The following is a 13,614-nucleotide window of genomic DNA, read 5'->3' as shown; positions in this document are numbered from 1 at the left end:
GTGACACTATTGTGATTTCATGAAGCTCATGACACTGCAGAACTTCCTAGAAGACATCTGTTATAGTTCAAAGGAGTACAGCTTGTCCATCCATGAAGAGGTGATCCAAAGATCAAGTAGGTGAAGAATATGTATAGCCTACATTTCAATATTCATTTGAATAGGCATCCTAGAGAGTATATCCATCATTATCTCTATTTAAGTCAACAATGAGCTACACCAAGAGTATAAAGGAGGAAGAGAATATGATGGGCTGCTGTCAGTCAAAGATCACAAATTTAAACAATGGACAAGCTGGGACTCACATCTGGATCCTTGGACTTCCATTTGGAGGTTCTTGCCATTTTACTCAAGAGACCTTCTCTGAAAGTGAAACTGGCAGTAGGATGATAGAGTGGGCAGCATGTTGGGCCGGGAATCAGAAAGATGGGAGTAAATCCTGACTCAGATAGTTATAGCTGTGTTGTGATCTCAGATAAATCAATTAGCCTTTTAACCTGATTTTCTTTAATCCATAAAATGGGAATGATAATAGCACCTGCCTCCAGATTGTTGCAAGAATTAAATCAGATAATATGTACACACTATTTTAAAATTTTTTAATGTTAAATGAATGCAAGCTGTTACTGTTATTACCACCATATACCTGGAATATTGGGGCAGCTATGTGGCACAGTAGATAGAGAGCCAGTCCTGGAGTCAGGAAGACTTATTCTTCTTAAGTTCAAATCTGGTCCAGGCACTTTCTAGCTATGTGACCCAGGGTAAGTCACTTAACCCTGTTGGCCTGTTTCCTTATCTGTAAAATGTGCTAGAGAAAGAAATGGTAAACCACTCCAGTATCTTTACCAAGAAAACCCTGAATGGGGTAATGACTGACTTTTACAAAGAGAGAAGACTGAATAACAACAAACTTTGCAACCTTTAAAAATATATAAATGCTAGCTATTATTATTAACATGTATCTGGAATATATTCAAATATTATGGTCTTTAAAAATTTTGTCTGTGTAGGAAGCTCTTCTAAATTGACTGGAGAAAAAGGCTAGCTTCCAGATTCCAACCTACCTGAACAAAACTACTCCCTGCACTCTCTACCCCAGACCTGTCTTTATCCCTAACAAAATATACTATAAATAATTTCACTAAATATTTGTTAAAATATTTTTATCTCAGCCTCTTGGTCTTTCCCATGTCTACTATGTTACAGTGGAGTGCTAGGTTCAGAATCACAAGACATAGATCCAAATCCCAGCTCTACTACTGGATAGTTATGCTTATCTGACCTTAGACAAGTGAAGACCTTAAATGCTTTATCTACAAAATGAGAGGGATGTAATAAATGATCTCTGAGGTCCTTTCCAGTTCTAATTCCTACTGACCTTAGCTCCATGTCATAACTATCTGATGAAGACTATATGGTTGAAAAGGCAAGGACTACCTGGATCTTCCCTAGAAAGCCTAACATAACATCATCAAAATAATTTGGTACTGGAGTGGTAGATCAGTGGAATAGATTAGGCACACAATACACAATAGTAAATGACCATAGTAATCTAGTGTTTAATAAATCCAAAGGCCTAAGTTTTGGAATAAGAACTTACTATTTGACAAAAATTGCTGGGAAAGCTGGCAAAAGCTAGGTATACACCAACATTTCACAACCATATACCAAGATAAAGTCAAAATGGGTATAATTTAGTCATAAAGGTTAATATCATAAGCAAATTAGGGGAGATTGGAATAGTTTACCATCAGATCTTCCCTTAGGAAGAATTTTTTTTTAATTTTTTTTTTATACCCTTGTACTTCGGTGTATTGTCTCATAGGTGGAAGATTGGTAAGGGTGGGCAATGGGGGTCAAGTGACTTGCCCAGGGTCACACAGCTGGGAAGTGGCTGAGGCCGGGTTTGAACCTAGGACCTCCTGTCTCTAGGTTAGGAAGAATTTATAATCAAATAAGAGATTATAAAATGTAAAAGGAACAATTTTGATTGTATTAAGTTTAAACGTTTTTGCACAAACAAAACCAATGAGCCAAGATTAGAAGTAAAGTAAAGGGGGTAGCTACTGGCTATGGGGATTGAGATGAAAGGTCCTGGGTCAGGCATTTCCTGACAAGATTCAGGTTAAAAAAGAAAATCAGAAAGCTGCAGGAAAATTTTCACATTAAGTTTCTTTGATAAAGGTCTCATTTCTCAAAAATATAGAGAACTGTGTCAAATTTTTAAGAATATAAGTCACTCACCAAATGATAAATGGGTCAAAGGATATGAATGGGCAGTTTTCAAAGAAATCAAAGCTATTTATAGTATTAAGAAAAAATGTTCTACAAATTGTAGTATATGATGGTGATGGAATACTACTATGCTGAAAGGAATGATGAACTGGAGGATTTCTATATGAATTGGAAGAACCTACAGGAACTGATGCAGAGTGAAATGAGTGGAACCAGAAGAACATCATACACAGAAAGTGAAACACTGTGGTACAATACAATGTAATGGACTTTGCTAATATAAGAAAATACCAAGGGATTTATGAGAAAGAATGCTTTCCACATCAAGAGAAAGAACTGTGGGAGGGGGTAGCTGAGTGGCCCAGTGGATTGAGAGACAGATCTAGAGACAGGAGGACCTGGGTTCAAATCTGGCCTCAGTCACTTCCTAGCTGTATGACCCTGGGCAAATCACTTAGCCCCCATTGCCTAACCCTTCCCACTCTTCTGCCATAGAGCCAATAAGGGTTTAAAAAAAAAAAAAGAACTGTGGGAGTAGAAACACAGAAGAAAAACAAATGACTTATTTGTTTATGTGGATAGATGATCTGGGGTTTTGGTTTTAAAAGACTGCTCTACTGCAAAAATGAATAATATAGAAATAAGCATGAGTGATAATATTTGTATAACCAGTGGAATATTAGAATTGGAATATATTAGACCTGGGAGAGGGGACGGTAGAGGGGAGGGAAAGAAAATGAAATATGTAAACAGAAAAAAATATTTTAAAAATTAAAAAAAAGAAGAAAAAATGTTCGAAATCACTATTTATTAGATTTATTATGCAAATTAAAATAACTTTGAGGTATCACCTCACCCAGATCAAACGGGCTAAAATGACACATATTGGTGAAGATGTGGAAAAAACTGGAACACTAATGCACTAGTTGGTGGAGTAGTGAACCAATCTAACCATTCTGGAGAGCAACTTGTAGCCCAAAGTGCTATAAAACTCTGCACTCCCTCTGAATAGTGGAAGAAGACTGTGGCCATCACAGTTTTACAAACTGGGTGATGTTACCATATTCTTACTGGTTCAATCTAGACTTAGGATTTCAAAAATCTATATTAGAGTATTCCCAGGAAGAAAATTTCCTCTACCAATGCAGAATCGAAGACTTGACTTATGAAAAAGAATGCTATCTACCTCTAGAGAAAGAACTGTTGGAGTAGAAATGCAAGGACTTTGGGAGGGAGACAACATGAATCACATAACTTTGGAAAACTTATGTGTAAAAATGTTATTGTATAAAATAAAGATAAATTTTTCAAAAAAAGAATTTCTAGAGTATGAGAATTCCCATGAAATCTTCGTTCTATAGTTCTCAAATGTTTTAACTAGATAAAATCTCATTCCTTCAGAATGTATAAGAGTCTGTCATAAAGAATACTAGAGGGGGCAGCTGGGTAGCTCAGTGGAGTGAGAGTCGGACCTGGAGACAGGAGGTCCTGGGTTCAAACCCGGCCTCAGCCACTTCCCAGCTGTGTGACCCTGGGCAGGTCACTTGACCCCCATTGCCCACCCTTGTCACTCTTCCACCTATGAGACAATGCACCAAGATTAAGGGTTTAAAAAAAAAAAGAATACTAGATGTGAAATCTTAAGAACTGGGTTGAAATCTTAGCAATGATATAAGCTATGTAATTCTAGACAATTCATCTAACTTCTCTGAGCCTTGATTTCCTCATCTATAAAACAGGGGATACTTTTACTTAAGACTGCGTGGTATAGAATTAAGAGAACACTGGGCTGAAACTTGAAGTTAAAAAAAAAAAGCCAATGCTCAAGTTCTTGATTCTATACTTCCTAGTTCTGTGAGTGCTGGCAGGTCTCTTGATTTAAACTCTCAGGTCCTTGATTTCCTAATCTATAAAATAGGGGTAATAATCCTTATGCTCCCTACCTCCAAGGACTAAACAAAAATGCTCTATTAGTCTTAAAGCATTTCCATAAAAAAAAATGAGTTGATGCTATCACTATTTTTAATATTTACTGCATTGGAAAAATATTTTGTGACCCAAAACAATATAGAAATATGCTCACCGTAATTACTATATAAACATTTTAAAAACTGTAAATTTTTTACTAACTGGTTCAGATCCATTTACTGCCCAATAAAGTATTCTAAGTTACATCAGAAAATAAACTGAGTTTAAAAAGAAAATTCACTAAGGCTGATAGTACACTTTTTTTTAAACTTCTTCTTATACATACTATTTTCTGATTTAATTTATGTGCAATCAATTATCCATTACCAGCATTTAATAGAGGGGAGCAGTAGAACTGATAATTTTAAAATTATTTTTATTTGAAGAACACCAAACATAATTTTGTTTTGAGGCTATTATCCCCATTTTTACAGATGAGGAAAGTAAGGCAGATGGTTAAAGAGTCTTAGCAAGGAATAGAGAACTATTAAGCATCTGTGGTACCATTTGAACTCAGGTCTTCCTAAATCCAGGTAAAGCATTCTAGTCACAATTGTTCCTAACTGTCTTTTTTCTCTTATATGTTCTATACCATATATAGCAATGGGCTCACCCAGAACAGTAAATACTGAGAATTTAAGGCCTCTTATTGGAAGGATATCATCTTATCCACTATCCTACTTATTTCCATAATTGCATTTCTCCCCGTTATATTAAAATGTTACTAAGGGTGGGGTTTGCACTATTTCCAGCTTCTTATCATACTGTCTTGCACACAGCATATCCTTAATAAATGGTCAAATTGAACAAAGTCCTCCACTGTTAAGAAGAAGAAGTGTCCTTGTATATTTTCTGAGTAACAGAAAGTTAAGAAAAATCAACCCCAAACCCAATGGAAAATTCACAAGAAGTAGACCATAGGTCCATCAATATAAATAACAAGGTTAGATTTGAGCAATTCCATGATTTACGTCTTGAAAATTCCTATATAACTAATATTTGCAAAGTCAAAATGAGTTTTTGTTAACTATCAGATTAATAAGCCCAAATGGATTGGGTTCAATTAATCTAGACTGCTGAAGAAAGGGAAAGGGAAGAATTTTCTTTCATTTTACATTAATACTCAAATTATTCCTCACTAATGGTCTTACCTGGAAAGGAGTTATATCTTTAAGATTCCTCCAAATCAAGAGGAAAAAAAAATAAAACCAGGGGCCAGGGCAATTTAGATTCAAAATACATATTTTCAATGATAGAAGGAGAACTATCTGTTAATACTTAAAACATTTTAAGAAATACTTGTTACACGACGAAACATGTATAACCCAGTGGAATTGCTTGTCAGTTCTGGGAGGGGGAGGGAAAAGGGGTGGGAAAAATCATGAATCATGTAACCATGGAAAAATATTCTAAATAAATTTTTTCATTAGAAGGAAAAAAAACTTAGTGAAGTTATTTAAAAAATACTTGTTACAATGCTTTGCTAATGATCTCAAAGTACTTAGGGGATCCATGTTATACCTATCAACTGCTCATGTCCTCCAAGGTTTTGTATGCTGCCCCATTTTCTTCACTCTATATTCATCATTTCATCAGCTTCCAGATCTTTGTCAAGACTTAGACACTCTACTGAACTATATTTATATATATTCAGAGGGCTTCTTGGACATCTCAAATTGTATGTTGCCATTAGCATCTCAACATGTCCAAAACCTAATTATTTTTCCCAAAAAACCTCTTGGTCAACTTTCCTGTTACTGTAGAAGGCATGACTACATTCCCTCCCAGTCACCCAAGCTCACAACTTGTGTCTTCCTTAACTCCTCACTTGCATTCATCTGACATACCAATCAATTGCCAAATCTTGACCTTTCTACCTTCACAACATCTTGTATACATTCCATTCTTTCCACTCCTACAGTCCCAATTCTAGTACAGTCCTTCAACATCTTTTGAATGGTCTGTCTCCCCACCTCAAGCCTCAGCATGCCAATCCATCCATAGTGACCATGATGACCTTTCTAAAGTTTAAATTGGAACATGTATTCCCTTCCACCCTGATGACCTTCAAGAGTTCCATTTTACTTCTATTGTCAAGTAAAAAGTGCTGCTCCCCTTTACAAATCCCACAATCTAGCAACACTGGCCTACATGTAGTTTCTGCAAACAGAACACCCCATCTTCCGCCCTGTACCTCTGCACTAGTTGTCCCTCACTCCTGGAGAATTCTAACTCTCAGGCTCCCTGAATCAAACCCCACCTCCCTTGATAGGCCTTTGCCAGTTTCCCAGCTGCATGTGCTTTCCTCTCTCATATTATTTTTTTCTTCTGGGTATGTATATATCTACCTAGTTATTTACACATTGTCTCCCTCATATAAGAATGTGATCCTTGAGAACTAGGGCGGTTTTTTTTTTTTTTGCCTCTATTCACAGTAAGTGCTTAATAAATGCTACTGATTAAAAAATGCATAGTTGCCCACTTTGCCCCATATGGATATCACAAAATACAAAATATTATATCATAAACAAATTAGAGGCTCAGATAAAAACTTTCCCAACAATGGATAGGGGAAGAATTCCTGATCAAAAAAAAAGGATAGGAAGCTCACAGGAGATTACATTTTGATTACCTAAAATTGAAAAGGCTTTGCACAAATAATACCAATGCAGTTAAAATTAGAAAGGAAATTAACAGGAGGGGGACTATACATGGACTATTTAAATAGTCTCCTTGACTCAACTAACTCCCCAGTTTTTAAAAGTGTAATACAGTTTATTTTTTGCTTTATTGCTTCAAGACATTTCAGCATTCTAAACATACAAAAACAGAACAAAAAACTCCCAAACGTTCCAAATTGTGTTTACCAACAGGTTTCTTCTTTTTAGCTTGTATCACTACCCTGGCTTTCTGTGTGACTGATAACAAGGCAGAGGTCTACAGTTTTAATTTTAAATGATTACACTTCAACTAAAAAGAAAACCAAAAATCCAGATACTTCTCTCATGCCAGTTGACCCTCAACCCCCCAACAACATGTGACACTTAAGAGAGCAGAATGTTATTCCATTATATGTACAGAAAGACAGTTTTTAAACTAAATGAACACACAATTTGCCCTCACGGTGTAGGCTTTGGGTTGCAGCTCCCTAGGAAAGGCAGCCACATCTCATGCCCCCTCAAACCTGGACCCCAAGAATCTATCTAGGAATTTGGGGTTTGTTTTTATTTTTACAAACTACATATATGTATAAGTTTATAACCCAGAAATTTCTAACCAATAAACACATAAATACCACTTGTCAAATTTTTTTAAATGCCCAAAACATATGTAAATGCTTTGTTTTATATCAACAGCAAAAGAGCAGAGTGTAGAGAAAATAATAATGACTTTTCATTTTTAGAAATGTTTGGAAATATGTACAACTTTGATACAGTTTCTGGGTGCTCCAAGATAGCTACAGCCACTTTATATAAATCAGTTACAATGTCTATCAAGAAACACTTCTGAGAAGCCAATTAAGCCTAATGAGGGTAATTGATATATCATCACACAGAAGAGGTGATTTCATTTATGACATTTCCACTATTCTATGGTGTTCACATGGAGACAGAATATGATAGTTTTATTTGTCATCTTCTTCATCTTCATCCTCTTCCTCCTCCATTTCCATCTTTTTTCAGGTAGATTTAGCTGCCCCCTTTGCCCCATCAAACTTTCCTTTTGATTTATAATCTGCAACATCCTTCTCATATTTCAGCTTCAGTTTGTCTGCCTTATTATTATTGTAAGGTTGCTTGTCATCACTCAGCTTGTTCCAAATTGCACCAAGCTTCTTTGACCCCATCCCAATGGATATGCCAGGGTTTGTCGACTTGATCTTGGGATGAAATTCTGAACAGAACAGGAAGAAACCAGAGGGAGCCTTTTAAATGCATTAGGGTGCTTCTTGTACCTTTTGCTGGTCCACAGTCTTTCATTTCTTTATCATATCATACCACATCAGTTTTTGCCATCTCATCAAACTTGGATTTCTCTTTCCCTGACAGAGACTTCCAACTCTCAGAGAACTTTTTTTAGAAAACTCTGCAAAGTTAACAGGAATCTCTGGATTCTTCTTCTGTTTTCCCCAGTAAATTTGCACAAAGAAGGCAAAGGCAGATATCTTTGCCCTTTGATTTCTTGGGGTCACCTTTAGCCATGGTGAACCCCGTATTGTTAGCTATTTTGGGCAGTGAAGAGCACGAAGCTCAGCTTAAGCCCTTCCCCTAACACCTCATGCTAGCTGACTCCATGAGAGCCTGGACTAGGCATCATATTGATTCTAAGACAGAAGGTAAGGGGTTTAAAATAAATAAATAAAAGGCATAGCTCAAATTCTACCTTCTGCAGAAGGCTTTTCTTGATTTCCCTCAATGTCTTGCCTCTGAGATTATCTCATTTTTATGTGTCTTATATAAACATAGCTGTTTGCATGCTTTCTACCCAATTTAAATCTGAACTCTGTGAGGGCAGGAACCATGTTATTATTGTTGTTTTTTGTTTTGTTTTCCTTAAACCCTTAACTTCTGTTTTAGAATTGATACTAAGTGTATACAAAGGGCTAAGAAAAGTGGTAAGGGCTAGGAAATTAGTATTAAGTGGGCAAGTGCCCAGGGTCCCACAGCCAGGACATGTCTGAGGACCTCTCACCTCTAGGCCTGGTACTCTATCCACTTTGCCTACCTGCCCTGGAATTATGTTTTCTACTTTCTTTTGTACACCATCTCTAACTTAGTACAGTACCTGGCTCATAGGAAGTGTTTAATAAATGCTTATTGTTGTTTAGAATGATATACCGGACTCATAAGAAATTGTAAATACAAATATGTAAATACCATTCCTCAAAAGACAAATGGATCAAAGGACATGAACAGGCAGTTCTCAAAGGAAGAAATTTAAGCTATCAACAACCATATGAAAAACTATTACATATCACTTAAATATGAATATTAAAATTACACTAAGGTTCCACCTTACATCCATCATATTGGCAAAGATAATAAGTAAAATGACAACAACTTATAAAAAATTTTTATACTTTCAGTTTTATTGATGTGATTTGTTTTTAACATTAAACATTATTTGTTATTAATTATTTTTGTTAATTTACAAATTACTCTTGCTTTGTGAGAGATCTCTAGTTACAAAGTAAAACAGTTAAGACTAATAATACAGTGAGCTGGGTGGCTCAGAGGATTGAGAGCCAGGCCACTCAGAGAAAGGAGGTCCTAGGTTCAAATCTAACCTCAGACATCTCATAGCTGTGTGACCCTGGGCAAGTCACTTAACCTCCATTGCCTACCCCTTACCACTCTTCTGCCTTGGAACCAATACACAATATTGATTATAAGACAGAAGGTAAGAGTTAAAAAAAATAATACAGTGAGCTAAAGTAAAAAGTTCATGCAACCTTTCATATCTATAGTACCTCCAACTCAATTTAAACAAACAAAATCAACAAATCTCCTCCCCTCTATCCCACTGAAAAAAAAGCAAAATAAACAAATAAGTGCATATCCAAGCAATAATGATTCCCCCAAAGGCTGCACACAAAAATATTTGTCTTGTTTTACACTGCACACCTCTATATGATAATATTTCATCCTTGTTCCTCTAGAATCATATAGTCGTGGTGTTGATTATAGTTACAGTGTTTTATCAATCATGCTCTTGGTTCTGTTCATTTCACTCTTCATCAGTTTATAAAAATCTTCGAAATTATTAATTTTTAAAGTATGTTACAGTACAAACTGTTCCTTTACTTCTGTTCATTTCACTCCATGCCATTCCATGAAATATCTCTTGGATTAGCTAGCTAGCTCAATAAATAGCTTCTGGCCTAGAGTTAGAAAGACTAGAGTTCAAAGCCTGTCTCACTTACTGGTTGTGTGACCCTAGGCAAGTCACTTAATTTCTGTCTATCTAGTTTCCTTGTCTATAAAGTGGAGATAATAATAAAACCTATCTCCCAGAGTTGTTAGAAGATAATAATTATAAAGCACTTAATAGTAAGTGCTATACAATTAGCTCTGATTATCCTTATTATCTATTTCTTATGACACAATAATATCCTATCACATTCATAGAACATTACTTATTTAGTCATTTCTCAACTGTTGGCTATCTTCCTAGTCTCTAGTTTTTTGCCACCACACAAGGTTGCTGTGAATTTTGCATACAAAAGGTTGTTTCCTTCTTTGATCTTTTTTTTTGGGTAAAAGCCAAACAGTGAGACCATTGGTTCAAAAAGCACATAACTGTTTAATCACTTTTGGGGTATAATTCCAAATTGCTTTCCAGAACGGTTACAGCCATTCAGAAGCCCACCACCAGTGCCCCAGAGCGCCACTTGCCCTGCAGGCCCTAGAGCATTTGTCATGTCCCTTTTCAGGCACCTTTATCACTCTGATATGGGAGGTGGGATTTCAAAATAGCTTTGATCTATATTTCTAATAAGTACTGATGTGGAACATTTTTTCAAATGGCAATAAATAGCCTGGTTTTTTCCCCTTGAAAACTACTTATTCATATCTTTAAACTATTTATCTTTTGAGAAATGGTTCTTTGATTTATAAATTTCAGACAACTTCTAAGCTCATAAATACTATCTTTTATCTGAGACTCATAGCAAAGATGTTCTCCCAGTTAATTGCTTCCTGAGGCTGCTGGGTGGTCCAGGAGAGAGCTGGGCCTCGTCAAGAAACTAAGCCCAAATTCAGCCTCAGATACTGACTAGCTGTGTGACCCTGGGCAAGTTACTTACCCTGTTTGCCTCAGTTTCCATATCTATAAAATGGGGCTAATAGCAGCACTCATCTCCCAGGGTCATTGGGTCATTGTGAGGAACAAGTGAGATGTAAAGCATTGAATGCAGTGCTTGGCACATAGTAAGCTGTATGTAAATATTAGCTATTATAATCAATTTTAGTTTTACTAAATTTGAAAAAAAAATATTTTTGAATTTTGTATAAGTAAAACTATTTATCTCAGTCAAGAAATATATTTTAAGTGCCTACTATGTGCAAAGCACTAGAGATACAAAGAAAGGCAAAAGATGGTTCTAGTCCTTGAGAAAGTCAGGAGAAGACACCATGTAAACCAGCATAAACACACAAGTTATATATAGGATAAATATTAAATATTCCACAGAGGGAAGGCACTAGAATTAAGAGAAATTGGGAAAGGCTTCCTGCAAAAGATGGGATCTTAGTTGGAACTTGAGGCCAAGAAAGCCACAAGACTTGGCTATACAGGGGGCAGCTCGGTGGACTGAGAGCCAGGGCTTGAGACATGAGGTCCTAGATTCAAATTTGACCTCAAATACTTTCTACCAGTGTAACCCTGGGCAAGCCACTTAACCTCCATTGCCTAGCCCTTGTAACACTTCTGCCTTGAAGCCAATTCACAGTATTGATTCTAAAATGGATGGTATGGGTTAAAATAAAAAAAAAAAAAAAAAAAAAAAGAAGAAGAATATAGAAAGATGAAATGCCTTGTTCCAGGAGCAGCTAGGTGGTATAATGGACAGAGCATCAGCCTGGAATCAGGAAGATCTGAGTTCAAAAGTCGTTCAAATACTTATTAGCTTTGTGACCCTGGGCAAGTCACTTAACTTCTGTTTGCCTTTTTTCCAATTTCCATTTGCCTGTCTCCTTATCTGTGAGGAAGGTACCTGCCTTCCAAGATCACTGTGAGGATCAAATGAGATAATTGTAAAGCACTTAGCATAGGATCTGGCACATAGTAAGTGCTATATCATCATTATTAATATAAATTTTTATTATTGTTGTTGTTGTTTAAGGAACATCAAAGAGAAGGAGGGAAATGGGTGCATTCAGAAGGGAGCTTAAAGTGTAATGAGACTGCAAATGTAAGGGGGAAGGGGAACACTAGGATTTGGGAGCTTTGAATATCAAGAAGGATTTTATATTTGATCCTGAAAGTGAAAGAGAGCCTGTGGAATTGATTAGAGTGGGAGGGGGAGATATGATTCCTTGTTTCTTTCTTAAACTTAAATTCTATTCATTAATTTGATGTGTAATTTTCCCAACATTTCTCTAATTTGTTTAAGATGTGACCTTTTTGCATCTCTGTGTGTTGGTCTAAATCTAATCTCTTCAATTTTCCCAATAGTTCTTTTTGTCAAAACAGTGAGTCCTATGTAGCTGGGGCCTTTGTATTTATTAAATACTAGGATACTAGATACATTCATCTCAGTGTGTTGTATACCCAACCCAGGGGTCAGCAACTTTTTTGGCCGTGAGAGTCATAAACGCCACATTTTGTAAAATGTAATTTCGTGGAGAGTTCCGGGTTAAGATGGCGGCAGAGTAAGAAGCAGCTCTTAACCTCTCCTGACCGAAACACACAAAACTCCTCAAGGGGACATAAAAACAAGTCCAGACGAACGGAGGAACCCCACAACAGGGCACAGCATGGAAGGTACGTGGAATCGAGGCATTTCCATGCTATAAAGGGCTCTCACTAAATCGCGGGCTGAGCAACCGCCCCACCCCTACCCCCTCCACACACAACACCTGTAGCTCCGAAGCCAGCTAAAAAGAAATAGAGCAAGTTTGGGGCACCCATCGAGTCATTGGCAGCTCCGGGACCTGTTCCTGAGAGCAGCAAGACTTAGGACCCCATTAAGCCAAAAAAAGGCACGCGAAATCTGAGCGCGGGAGCAGGATGCAGGGCGCAGAGCGCAGGCTGAGCAGAGCGCAGGCACTGCGGAGGCGTGGGTGGAGGCAGACACAGCCAGGAACTAAAGCCTAAGTGGGGAACCAGTGTGGACGGGTATACGACTGTGGAAGCAGCGCCCTGAGACTTCTAAAGGAACCTCCAGCAGAGGATCAAGCAAGGGGGCCCACCAGGGGGCTTGACCTTGGAAAAAACCAGAACTCAGACCTCAGGAGCCAATAGATCGCTGACAGACACTGAGCGCGAGGATAAATCTGAGAAGCTGCTAGGCTAATGATGGCTACTCAGTCACAGGAAGTTCAGAGGAGAAAGAATAATAACAAGAAAAAGAAGTCTTTAACACTCGACAGCTTTTACACAGAGAAAATCCAGACAACCAAGCAAACAGAGGAGGAGAACAAACAAGCATCCAGACCCTCCCCAAATAAGGAAAACTCCTCACAAGCTATGGAAGAGTTCAAAACTGAGATTTTGAGGAAAATGGAAGAGATCTGGCAAGAAAATAACAGTTTAAAAGGTAGAATCTTGCAACTAGAAAGTGAGGCTCAGAAACCAAATGAACTGATAAGCAAATTGAACACAAGAAATGACCAGATTGAAAAGGAATACCAGAAGATTATGGCCGAAAACCAGAAGATTATGGCCGAAAACCGAAAGATTATAGCC

General features: G+C 37.2%; 1 protein-coding gene and 1 pseudogene across 1 annotated transcript in view; both read right to left on the bottom strand.

Annotated features, from left to right (window-relative positions):
• ARHGEF11 (Rho guanine nucleotide exchange factor 11) overlaps window positions 1-13,614 on the bottom strand; it is a 157,958-nt gene that overhangs the window by 96,705 nt on the left and 47,639 nt on the right. The gene's annotated exons all lie outside the window — the stretch shown is intronic.
• Window positions 7,832-8,408, bottom strand: LOC123245267 (annotated as a pseudogene).

The sequence above is a fragment of the Gracilinanus agilis genome, chromosome 4 (assembly GCF_016433145.1).
Source record: "Gracilinanus agilis isolate LMUSP501 chromosome 4, AgileGrace, whole genome shotgun sequence".
NCBI lineage: Eukaryota > Metazoa > Chordata > Mammalia > Didelphimorphia > Didelphidae > Gracilinanus > Gracilinanus agilis.
The sequence above is the reverse complement of the archived record's forward strand: the minus strand, read 5'-3'. Positions and strand labels throughout refer to the sequence as shown.